This window comes from Pelecanus crispus, chromosome Z (genome assembly GCF_030463565.1).
Source record: "Pelecanus crispus isolate bPelCri1 chromosome Z, bPelCri1.pri, whole genome shotgun sequence".
Lineage (NCBI taxonomy): Eukaryota > Metazoa > Chordata > Aves > Pelecaniformes > Pelecanidae > Pelecanus > Pelecanus crispus.
In genome coordinates, this window is record NC_134676.1 from 85,777,148 (window position 1) to 85,789,664 (window position 12,517).

General features: G+C 50.1%; 1 protein-coding gene across 7 annotated transcripts in view; it reads right to left on the bottom strand.

Moving 5' to 3' along the window:
- Positions 1-12,517, bottom strand: part of PAX5 (paired box 5) — a 139,986-nt gene that overhangs the window by 108,345 nt on the left and 19,124 nt on the right. The gene's annotated exons all lie outside the window — the stretch shown is intronic.

Below are 12,517 nucleotides of genomic sequence, written 5' to 3' on the forward strand. Positions count from 1 at the left end.
GGAAGCCAAAGCCCTTTCACACTAGCTCCCGCAGGGCAACCCAACAGCCCACCAGGCAAAACCCAGCGTCTGACCAGTTACTGCTGCAACAAGGTGAAACTAAGTTCTGCCCTGTGAGATTGCCACCGTTCAACCAAAATCCTTCTTTCAGAGGTCTTCTCACTGCAAGTTTGCTTTTTGGATTGCATTCTTCACTTTTTTGACTAAAAGTTGATGTGATTTGTGTACAACATCTGAAAAAAGGACCTTCCTTCAGTGATGCCACTATTCCCACAAGAAAAGCATCCCTACAGCACTTGACCTGCATCCCTGATGTTCAGAACTACAAGGGACATCTTTTCTCTGGCTCTGCACCTGTTTGCAAGATGTTCAAGTACCATGATGATGGGGCTGCAGAAAGTTTCTGAAAAAACAAAGTGCTGGCAACAACCACATATCCTTACCCAGCCTGTGACCAAAGAAATTCAGAGCTGCAGATGCAGCCTTCAGACATATCATTGCTTCAACACCCTGGTACACAGCTACAGGGAAGCTGTTTTATGAAGATGGAGCATCCATGTGATCAGAAAGCCATCGCATTTCACTGATGTTAGTCCCTGACAGATTTCCAATACACTGACCTCCACCGTAGACATCTCTTTTGCCATGCTACAAATCAGCCAGATCAGTGACCAGTGATAGGAGATTTTAACTGGATTTCCCACCAACACAGGGTCTGGGGAGCCACCTCAGCTAAAGATCCTTGGATTCCAATCTCCACCTGTAATGTGGAACTGCAGCAGCAAAGGAAAATCAGTCTCCTGCTAGAGGCATAACCTTAAAGCAATTACCATAAATATACTTTAATCACAAATATCTCTCAGCAGATTCTCAGAGGAGATAAAACATGGGAAAATTCCACACTCAAATTTCCTAGGCATCTGCCATAAGAAATGACGGTTGCTTTCAGGAGTCCCAGCACTTCAGTTGCTCTTGCCATCTCTGAAGTCATGGGCATCGTTACGTGGCTGGTCACTGCCCCAGAAGTGAGAACACACAAAAACGAGGAAGCAGCTGTGCAGGCACCTCCATGTACATGCCAGTCTCCACAGCTGAGGTTCATGAAGAGACTAAAGAAAGCAAAGGCTCTGGCTCTGAAACTGACTTCAAGGAAAAGATTTTGCAATGTTGCTCCAGAGTGGGGTGCATCAGCACGAGTGGTGCACTCGCCCCATCACGACAGGAGAGCTGGAGTGCAGGGAAACAAACCTCAGACCACCTGGGACAACTGTCCAGAGGTACAGACAGAAAAAAGAATCCTAGCTGAATATGAAGTGGGGAAACAAGTTAAAATTCATCTTATTGTGGAAGTTCAACAAAACATCAGTGGAGTACTTCATCTATCAGACACATATAGATGTTATTGGGGCAGGTAGGGACACTGTATCTCTGGATTTTTCCAACTGCATCTTTTTTTCCATCTGCAAAGTCTGCTCAAGCAAAAAAAGAACAAAAAGAGTGTTTTGGCTACCTATGCAGCACATCTGGATGTCCTGCTGTCTGCTCAAAGCTCCTGCTGATTTGTGATATGGTTGCTGCTGCTCTGCCTGGGCTGCTGGATGTCTGGGACCCTAGACAGGCACCGGGCATGCACAGGCTGCCCGCGCCTTGGGAGGCGCAGGGCACGTCCAAAGCCTGAGCACCAGAGGCTGACAGCACGTGCACGTGCCCTGCGCACACCAGCTGCACTGAAGCCACAGCACACACACTGCAAAGTGCATCCTCCCCTATCTCCATCTGCAGTTCCATAGCAGAACAGACCCTGCCCCAGTGTTTTGTGCTCCAGAATGGTGCACAGTGAGTAAACTGCTGTCCTCTGTAAGTACTACAGCTCTCTCCAAGCTTTGCTGTATCCTGGTCGCTATGCCATGACAAATTTGTAAAGGTGGTCTTCTTGACTTAGGCACATCCAGACAATATAGACATCCTGTGGGTGTGAGTCCAATACTTCTGCAAACTCAGTACAACCAGCCATTCACACAATTATTTAAAAACCACACAAAGTGCAAAATGCAGTCACCAAGTCTGGTGCAAATAATCCCACAGCCTGTGTTGCATTTCCTTCCAATGTTTGTTGAATAACAGGACAGGTTTGTAAATAAAGGGACTATTCCACAAATGCCAGGAGAGGCCAAAATTGACAGGATTCAGTCAATACTGCACAACTACCTCTAGCAATAAGTAACCCTTGGTGCAAAGAGTACGCACAAAGGCTATGACAGACAAAAACTGAACCGGAGAAAACTTCGAGTCTCAGGACACCCCAGTTTTCTGCACCTCTCTGATTTTGCACTGTCTACTTACCAGGAGCTTCCTGATTGGCAACAACAGCAATTACAGCTTAAAATATTAGCTCTGGCACTTCCCAAAGCACCAACAGAAAAAGTGGGTTTTTCACTATCATTCGGGATTTCAGGAGTATGTCATTCCAGCTAAGAAAATAATTCTGACTTTAAAATCCCAGTAAGCTCAAATCAAATCTTGCACGAGCTGCAACAGAAGCAGATTTCAGTCCTACATGATAATCCTGGTACTAGTGCTGCATTTTGTGCAACCACAGAGAAGGCAGCTAACCTGCTGTTACCTGCGGGAGAATCCAGTTTACTGTTCTCCCAGGAAGAAGAGCAGACTCAGGATGTGGGATACCCTGGCCAACCCACACCCCGCACAGGCGGTCACCCCAGCATACAGAGTGAACACAGGATGAGACGAGGGGAAAGCAGTTACCGTATCCAGGGGGCACAGAGGAAGCCTGACACAGAAATACATGATGCTCACAGAGTTCCTGCCACCACAGAGGTGCCAAATCATTTACTTAATGCTTTGGCATTGGACCTTTCATGTGGGAATAGCCCCTGTGCCTCTCCAAGCACCGTCTGCAACTGGCCAAATCTCTCTCTTCCAGGGTAACTGCACGCTGAGCCGGCGGCAGCTCCCCAGAGCTCCCCTTACACACTTCAAATTGAAGCATTTATTTTAACAGCGTGGATGTATTCTGACAGACCCAGGCAACACGGATCTACACACAGGGAAGAAAAGGGAAAATCCAGCATCGCACATCGTGACATGAAGCGTGCGACCCTCCTCTCACAGAAACACCTCACTCAAGCGTGTCATTTGAAAGGAAAGTCACAAAAATAACCACTACACCGACAAAAGCCCAAACAACCACCTTTTCTCTTCTTGGTTTTGTTCTTCAGTCCTCCCAAAGATCACTATCATCATTTACACCATGGAAAGCTAATTGTGAAAGTCTGTGAATAATATAATATATCCATCCTAAGGCAAAACTTTTATCACCTCTCTCTGTATATGTATGTAGGTGATAAAGACATTAGATGTATGCACATACATGCTCTGTATAGATACGTATGTACATACACGCACTTCAGTATATCCTCCTCTCTGGATGCTACCAATTTCTCAATAAAATCAGAATGATTCATCTTGCTCATGACCTTTCTATTTTATTTTATATTAGCATTTATAACAAACATCCATCAACATTGACAAGTCCTGGTTTTCCACAAAACTGCTTTTTCTTTGGAAAATGCGTTCCCGGAGAAGATTCTGGCCAGCCCCGGTACTGGCACCGTCAGGACAATCTGACAAGACATCTACCCCTAAACTGGATTTTAGCTAAACCTGTATGAAGAGGTTATTCCTTGAAAAGCATCTAGCACTCGACAGCTCCTGATGAGAACAGCTGGAGCTACAGCAGGGCTGTAAGGAGTGGTGGAAGTCTGGGCTTTTCATTAACATAGCTCCAGGAAAATCCCCGCTCCGCCGAAGCTGGTGGCAAACCAGCAGGGCTTCACCCCGGAGCTGGAGGAGAGCTCTCTTGAAAATAGGGGCCCCGGGGACTGCATTAGGAGAAAAGTGACAAACACGCTTGACGTGCACACAAGACAGCCGGTAACCCGCTCACTCAGAAAGGGCAGCTGTGCTGGCGGGGAGTTTTCCTGCATTAAGCTGTGAACACGTAAAACCACCCACGGGCGACCATCACCGACAGCCAGGGCAGAACCAGCCCAGCCCATACCTCCAAACGCCTCAGGCACGAGGGCACAAGGATGCCACCCCTGAGGATGGCTGCCTGCCAGCCACTGCCAGCCACCTGGCCGTACCCCACATCCACAGGAACCGTGAAGAGCTCATCTACTGGCACTGGTACCCCAAAGTACAGGGATGCAGGCAGCCCCAGGTGTTCAGCACACTCGCAGCTCAGGGTGTCACAGGGAAGCTGGGAAGCACACAGAGGGTTGTAAGAGCGTGGGATGCTCCCACTGTCCTACAGAGCTGAAGGGATTTCTCCCAGCGATGGAGGACCTCAGCACACAGGCTCCATCACCCAGCTGGGCAGAGGTTGGTCCTTCCCTCCCCGGAAACACCGTCCTGCCTCAGCAGCGCTCGTGGGAACGCATTGCCCTCAAATGTCAGAACAGCACGGTCTGGGTGCTGAAATGGCTTTTTGTTTCATTTTCATGAATTTAGATGTGCGGAACTTGCTCAGAAGCCCAGAGCAAACTTACACCATTTTAACACTACTGTAGCTGAGAGCTGAACTGACCCGCATTTATTGGTTTTTCCCTAGAATTTCTTGAGGAATGTCAAAATATTCTCTTTTTCTCTCAAAGGTAAATCCTGTGCCAGCTAAGCTCCACTTATTAATGTCCTGGATGACCAGGTCAGCACCAGTAACCCCACAGATGGAGGGTGGCTCTTGGGAACACCCAAGGGGGGTTTACTCTCACGCCACAGGGGGAGTCAAACTCCTCCTCCAGATACCCACCACCATCCACAGGTGACACTGTCACTACTCATGTCAAACCACCACCACCCACGGGTGACACCATCACTACTCATGTCAAACCAGCACCATCCATGGGTGACACTGTCACTGGTGGTGTCAAACCGCCAGCGTGGCTGGAGGCTGCTGCCACTTCAGCACATTCAGAATGCCCTGTGTAAGGTGCACAAAAGTAACTGTAAATGCAAAGAGTGAAACAAAACAAAAGTCCCTGTGTTGTGGGACATTATATCCAAGGACTCAGGAAAAAAGCTTTCAGTGAAATTAAAAAAAATGAAAACCTCCACCAAGCCATAGATTGCATTGGATATAGGACAGATGAAGCCATCACTGCAATGTAACTAGCAAAGTCCAGATCAAACTCCATTTAAAAGGATGATTTCAGTGACCATGTGGTGGGGGAAAACCATCTCTTTTGAGGCACTAATGAACCAATGGGACACCCACTCTGCAACACTGAGAAAGGATCCCTGAACACAGAGGACAATCTGCATCAGCAGGAGAAATCCAAATCAACACTTGCTGACCCTGCGAAACCTATCCCCTTCAAAGGCTTCACCTCATTATAGTCACTGGAGTTATCCACAGGATCAAAGGCAACTCCAGTCAGTAAGCACTGCTGAAGTGAGCCTAGAAATTATTAACGTAAACTCCAGCACTTCCCTGGGACTCTGGAGGGTGTTTCTTTTTCCTTAACCTCTGCATGGACGTGGGTGGCTCTACCTGTTTCACCTGACCATCTGCAGTGCAGAGAGTTTGTTTTCTGATTTTTTATGCACTTTTCCACCGCCTCTTTCTGGCCATCACTGACTTAGCAGCAGGGTCTGCACCTGCATGCCCCTGCACTCCAGGCAGGCATCGCCCCTGTGGTGTGGCACAGCTAGGAGGTACAGCCAGTTCCATCTCAATTCCACTCAGCAGTCCCTCCACATACCCCTTCCCCACTCATCACTGCCCAGACTTAGAGTTTGGCCCTTTGGCAACACAGAGTTCAAGTTTCTATTGGCAGGTGATCTTTTTTTCTCTCCATAACCTCCTGCTCTTTTCCCCTCACAGCCTGTTTTTGACTGTTTCCCTTGCGGTTCAGATCCCCAAAGGCTTCAGAACTTTGCACATCACTTGCATGGTGCAGAAGACCCCAAGGAAGAGATGGAGAGGACAATCGATCCCCACCACGTACTGTCAGGCTCAGGTCCTTATCTAGGATGAGAGGAGTTATGGGGACTTCTGTCAACGTGGGACCTCGACAGTGATTGATTTCTGCACTGAATTCCATCATCCACTGGCTGCAATGTGTATTTTACTCCTGCTGATGCTCTGGAGTATGTGCAGACAATACAAACATGTCTGTGGGCTCCTTCACCTCCTGAACTCCCACACCAGAGACTGTCCAATGCCCTGCAGTCCCCATCAGCGCTGTGACCCCTCATTCAGTGAGTCCTCCCTGATAGGGATGCTCAAACCCCGCCCCCAGGCCAAAAGTGCCTAAACCTATTCAGGAAACTTGAAGGAGTAAGTCTGGAGTAGGAGGAGATCCCAACCCCAAGAGAGGAAAGGACTCTTATGCCAGAGCAGTATCTCACCAGAGGTGTCTGGGATGAGCAGTACACAGAGAGCACCCGCAAAGCCTGGACCCAGGTCCCCTGCCAGCACTGGCTGCCAGGAAGAGGGGCCCATGGGTGACCAGAGGAGTCCCATGTTTCAGTCCTCAGAGACAGAAGAATGAAGATCCTCCATTACCAAGGAAGCGACAATGAGATCTACTTTGTGTTTACTAAGACTTGGAAAGCTGTGGCTGGAAAGGGGGGTTTACATGCTCACAACTAAGCCCATAGCTGGCAGGGCTGCCCTTATAACCCCTCAATGTGAGCCGCATTTTCAGCCAGGGCTTCAGCCTAGCCAGGACATCCCCATGGCATGGTGCTCAGTGACAAGGTGGGGAGTCTCCACTGGCAGGACAGATGGAGGACACAGGCAGGACAGTGGGACCAAGAGGGCAGAATGGGCAGATGTTTGTCTCCACCGCAAGAAGACAGAGCAGCGGGATGCCCCTGGACACGATTCATGTGCTGCATGAATACACTGCAGGTCACAGGGCAGAGCTCCCATGGGGACAGAGCTGTGGACATAGCACCTGACCACACTCAGAGGAGACAGGTACCAGCTGTGGTTCTGGTGTTCAACATTTAAAGAAGTGAAGCTAAACCAAAGGGAAAAAACACTTTATAAGCCTTCCCAGCAACCTCCTAGAGGTTGCACTGGAAGCCACATTGTCCCTCAGCCACAAGAAGGGATGACAGAAGATCCTGGCAGCACCTACTCAGCATTGTGCTCCCTTTCAAGGTTGCTGACCATCTGCCATGCAGCCTCCAAGGCATTTGCGCCCACAGCCTTGCAAGTCTCTGCCTAGCTGTGACTGTAGCTTTTTGTTTCTGTCCCGCTGGGAAAACATAGTTCATGGGCATAGGAAAAGACACGAAGGAAAGACACAGAATGCAGAAATACTGTCTGTGTTATTAGTCCTCACTCATATTTAGTCATGCTTGCTTTGCTTTTCCTGGTCTCTCTCCCCCCAGACGTGTCACTGACACGGCCAGCTCATGTCCGCATTTGTCAGTGCAAAGCACTTGGTTGGCCGTTCTCAAAGGCAGGCATCTCCTGCAGCCACAGCAGCACTGGCACCATCAGAAATGTGCCCAGCAGCTCCAGCCAGCTGCACAGGTCAGTGCTGCTGGGATGCCCAGACATGCCTAACCGGGGGCATCCCTGCATGAAAACGTGGTGATTGTAACATCAGATGTTTTATAAGGCACTGGATTGCACCTGCCCCGTTTCTTCTCATTCCCATTAGCATCCCTGCCCGCTCTTGGAGGCTTTATCCTTCCAGACAGAAGGCTGTGACCCAAACACCTTTAAGTATACCAAGTCTATGCTTAAAGGAAAGGCATTTTTCAAAGAGTTCAGTTGAGAAAACAAAGCAAAAGCACCTATATCATCACACCAGATGCTGACAGCAACGTAGGGTTATGGTTGGTGAGAATGGAAACAAAACAACTCATATGAGTGAAGGTCTCCTGTTATGCTGGTTTCAATTCCCCAAATGCCTCCACCACTGAGAAGACTCTATAACAGTGAATTTGAAATACGGTCTGTGCAGCTGCTTGGTGCAGGTATTTAAATCTGCCAAACCTCTTCTGCAGCAAGAAGGGGTGGGTGGGTAGCAGACACTCGCATCCTGCACAGTGCTTTGTTGAGGGTGTCCTGCTCGATTTGGTTCCGATGGCGCTTCCTGGCGGGGGCCAGGGCCGAGCTGACAGTTTGCAGTAAGGCGCTCATTGCTGCATGTAGCCTTTTGCTCTAATCAGCTGCATCCACACGAGGGAAGAAAACAGGCTGACTCGTCTAGCACACTCTGTGTCCCTGCGAGGAAACTCTCTTACCCTCTGTACCACTGCAGCTGCACCTGAGCTGAGCAGCAGAGCGATGCCCTCCCTGTGCCAACCCCTGCATTAGTAGACACTGGCTGAGAGGACGTCAGCTTGCACAGGCCTAAATCATGCCAGGGCAGTGCTAACCATAGCAGGATGGGCCAGCCGAAGTTTTTGCCTGTGCACCAACAGTCTCTAGTTTAGCAGCATAGCTGTAGCACTGGCGACACAATGGGCGTCCTGGACTTATGGAGCAACTACTGTATGCAAACAGATTTCAGCCTGGCTTGGCTGCTGCTCATGTTCACAGACTGCCCCTATTAGCTGCCAGTATCAGAGATTTTTGCATGTTTCAGTGTCAAAGTGAGGATATAAGCATATTTCTGCATCAGTCAGGCTGTGGGTCTTGGACTGGGCTAAGCTGCTAAAAGCATGTAAATGTCTACAGCTGCAGAATCAGCTGGTTGGTAGAAGACTCACAACTAAGCATGATGTTCCCCAACACAATACACAGCATTTGCTCCAAAGGTCATCACTCCCATGTAGGAAAATGGTCCACATGTTGCCTAAAGCAAGGAAGAGGTATGAGAATGGAGACTGATGTAATTCTTTCAACCCCTCTTCATAAATCCAGTGAGAGCCACTCACAGCTCTCTGCAAGGGTGTGGGAACTGAGCCTCTTCCCCTGGCCCCCAGGCCAGCCCTGACAGCGAGTGCCGGCTGGAGCAGAGCACAAATGGCAGCTGCTTGTGCCAAAGGCAAAACTTGTGTACAGTCATGACATGCTCAGACTGAGCAGCCCAAGCCCTGCTGGACTGGCAAGCAGAGGGCTCTGCATGAGGTGTGATGGTGCTTCTCCACTGAGCTTGTCCCTATGGCAGCCAGCATCACCCCCCACATGCGCCCCTCTCCCCGGGGAGATAAGCAGTTAGAAGAGGGCAGCACACACAGCCTGCCTCTTACAGAGAACAGGGGTGTTGTAGAAGCAGGAGTCCTGGGCTTTGCCTAGGCTTTGATGGAGAGATGCTGCTCTTCTGCAGAGACAAGAAGAGACACCACCAGCTCTCAAGAAGATCCCAGGTGAGAGCCACGTCCCATGCCTCTGGCACGTGTGCCTACTTCAGGATCCCTCTCAGCTGGGACAGCACGAACATGCCCAGAGCATCAGTCAGTTGGGCTTAAGCTCTTCTGGCAGCTCTCCCCTACCTGCAGAGCTCTACAGTGCACAGGATGGAAACCAGGGCTAGGAGACAAAGGAGTGAAGGGAGAAGGAGGGGTGGGCTCTGCCTTCCCTGCTTTGGCCCTTCCTCCCCCATCCTTCCACAGGATCCTCAGATCTTCCTCCAGACCACTCACAGCCCTGCCCTGCCTGGGGACACAGCTCCCTTTAGCCCTACTCTCACAGCTCACCAAAGATTATTTAATCCCACTTCAGAAAGCTTTGACCTCCAGACAGGGGATGCTCAGCACTTCCCAAAAATGCAGACCTTGTCAGGTGTCCCATTACAGGACCATCATCAGCCACCCGACCAGCTCTAAGCAGTGCAGTGAAAACAGTCCTTGCACTGCCGATGGCTGTACGCACTGGACGGAGCATTCAGCCTGCTCTGACTTGTGGTCTCGCTGACCACCCTTGGCTTCCCTAAAACACACCCCATTCACTAGATCATTCTGCACACCCCTGCCCCACACCCCCTCCTCTACATCTTTTTCCTGAGCTGTGGGGCCAGGCAAATGTACAGCCACAGAACTTGAAAGAGGCAATCTGCAAGCAAAGCAGCAAGATTGCTGCCCAGCAGCCTCTGCTGCTTGAGGCTGCGGCGGCTGACTGTATCTCTCTGCCTCGTTACAGAACAGCCTGCTTCTTGTGTCAGTCTCCAGTAGCATGTCCTTTAACCACAAGTGAAAGCAACCGATCCCCCGCGAAGGCACATCTGCTCCAAGTCCGTATTACAACAGGGAAAAAAATGACACCTTCAGCTATATAAACCAATAAAGACTGTCTGATTTGGTTTGCCCCTGTTGCTACCCAGCAAGCTCCCCACTGGGTTAAAGACTGGTGACATCTGCTAAAAAAAAGTCAAGAGTGAGGAGAACAAAACCGGGTAATGAATCACACCGAGCGCTCAATGCAGCTGGAAGATGGAGGGCCTAGTCCACCCCACGTCGCTCACAGGCCAAGGGGAGCCGGGACCACTGGACAAGCGCTGCGCAGCCTGCTTCTCCAGGAGATGCACACAGAGAGGTACAGCAGCAGCCACACACCTTTGCAGCAGCTACCGAGAAATGGTGCAACATGGCAAAAGACATGATGTGAGGAGCTCGATACGGACATAGTCTCTCTACAGCTCTCTGAAGTCGGGAAATGGTAAAGTTAACTCTGCCCCCTTGTGCATCTGCATCATGATACAGGCCATAATTAGATGACATGCTTCTCTTCTTCACACGAGAGGCTAGCATACATGATCCACCTCCCTGCCACCTGCAGCATAGAGCCTTGGGATGCCTCCGTGGGCACTTCGCGCCCACCTGTGCAGAGGGACCTTGTGCTGAGCAGGTTGGGAAGGGGTTATGGATGCTCCCAGGGATCTCCTCAAACACACAAAGATGTTGAAGTATCTGTTTATGCCTCTCCAAATCTGCAGCCCTGAGACTATTATAAAAGCAGTTTAAATGGTCTGCTGAGGACAGCATTACTGTCCAGCTTACAAGCTCGAAAACCATGACTCATCCTGCCAAAACGATGGGGGTTGTTTTAGAAATCACATGCTCTCTTCTAAACGTGAACTGGCAAAAGCTGGGGAATTTCTCAGCTCTGCTTCTGATCTTTCCAAGGAAACATTTAATTCTTTTCTCTACAATCTTGGGAGCTTCTCGTTTCTTAGCCAGAGAATCCTCTCCAGTCTAAATCAGAGATTCTTCTTAATCACAGGCATCCAAGAACCGGTGCTTCGGGACAGGGCTGTGACAGAGCCGTGTGGTTTCAACACAGACAGCCTCTCTCCTGACATGGCTGATAAAATACAAAATTTCTACCCTACTTGTTTTAATGCATATATTTATGTATGCACTTGTGGCCTTGATTTGGGGAAAAAAAAAAAAATCAGATATACAATCGCAGAGTTAACAAACAACAGCATATTCAGCAAGTACCTGAACACAGGGAGTTTTATACTCCCACCATTGGACCAGACCCCACATGGCTGAAATTGGCCCCAGAAACCTCTTGCAGTTTTTCCCCCAGTTTCAGTAAAGCAAGCGCTACTCTGGACCACACCGGGCATGTCCACCAGCACATCTGCAGACACCTGACCCTATCTGCACAGCTTGGGCACCAGTCTCCTCTCCCACTTTTAGCTGGGTTTCCCCAGGGATTCAGTTAATGTCACTATGGCTCCTGCCCACCCGCCCATCCCTCCTACACCTCCTGTGGGGCCAGGCAGTGGGGGGCAGTGGGGGGTAGCAGGAGGCACAGGGATGCAGACCCGTGCTGGCTGCAGGATGGCACTGGACCCGCATGGGTGACACAGGAGCCAGGGACAATGGGTGCTCCACAGTGAGGGGCAGGAGCCTGACCTGCTCCTGGGCAGGACGGCAGCACCCCCACCAAGAGCAAATGGGGACCCCCAGCCCCCAGTGCTGCTGCGGGGCGGGCAGCCACCCCTCCTCCAGGTGCCCTCTGCAGCCACAACCACAGCATCACTGCTAAGGCTCTGGTGTCCCCTCTGCTACCACACACATGTCCACAGTCTTGGCCTCAACTCCTCTCTGTAAGCTCTTACTAAATGAAAGGGATGCCTTAGGTTAAATGCACTTTTGTAAGACACCAACACAGAATTTCTCCTTTTCCCTTCCACTCTATCCCCAATGTCCTTCTCTCCAAAACAGTGTTTTCATTCGGAAAGTGCCAGCACACAGAATGAAACAGGATCATAAACCCTGCAGCAGATCTGAGGAGCACCCACAACATCCAACCCCAACCAGATCATGCTCGTTTCCATGTCCTGGACTGACAAAAGCCCCCGGCACTGGGGGGACCTGCAGAGACGCAGCATCGCAGACAGCTCAGCCATTAATTTTCTGTCTCTGACACTTCGTATTTCAGGTTGCCACAGTGTCAACATAATGGTGACTTTTCCCCTTTTCACTAGCAGGATGGAAATGTTCCCCAGTCGGGAGAAGGGTCTGGTTAAAAACTGTGACACACCCCCAGTGCTTTCTGAACCACCCAGACAAGCCT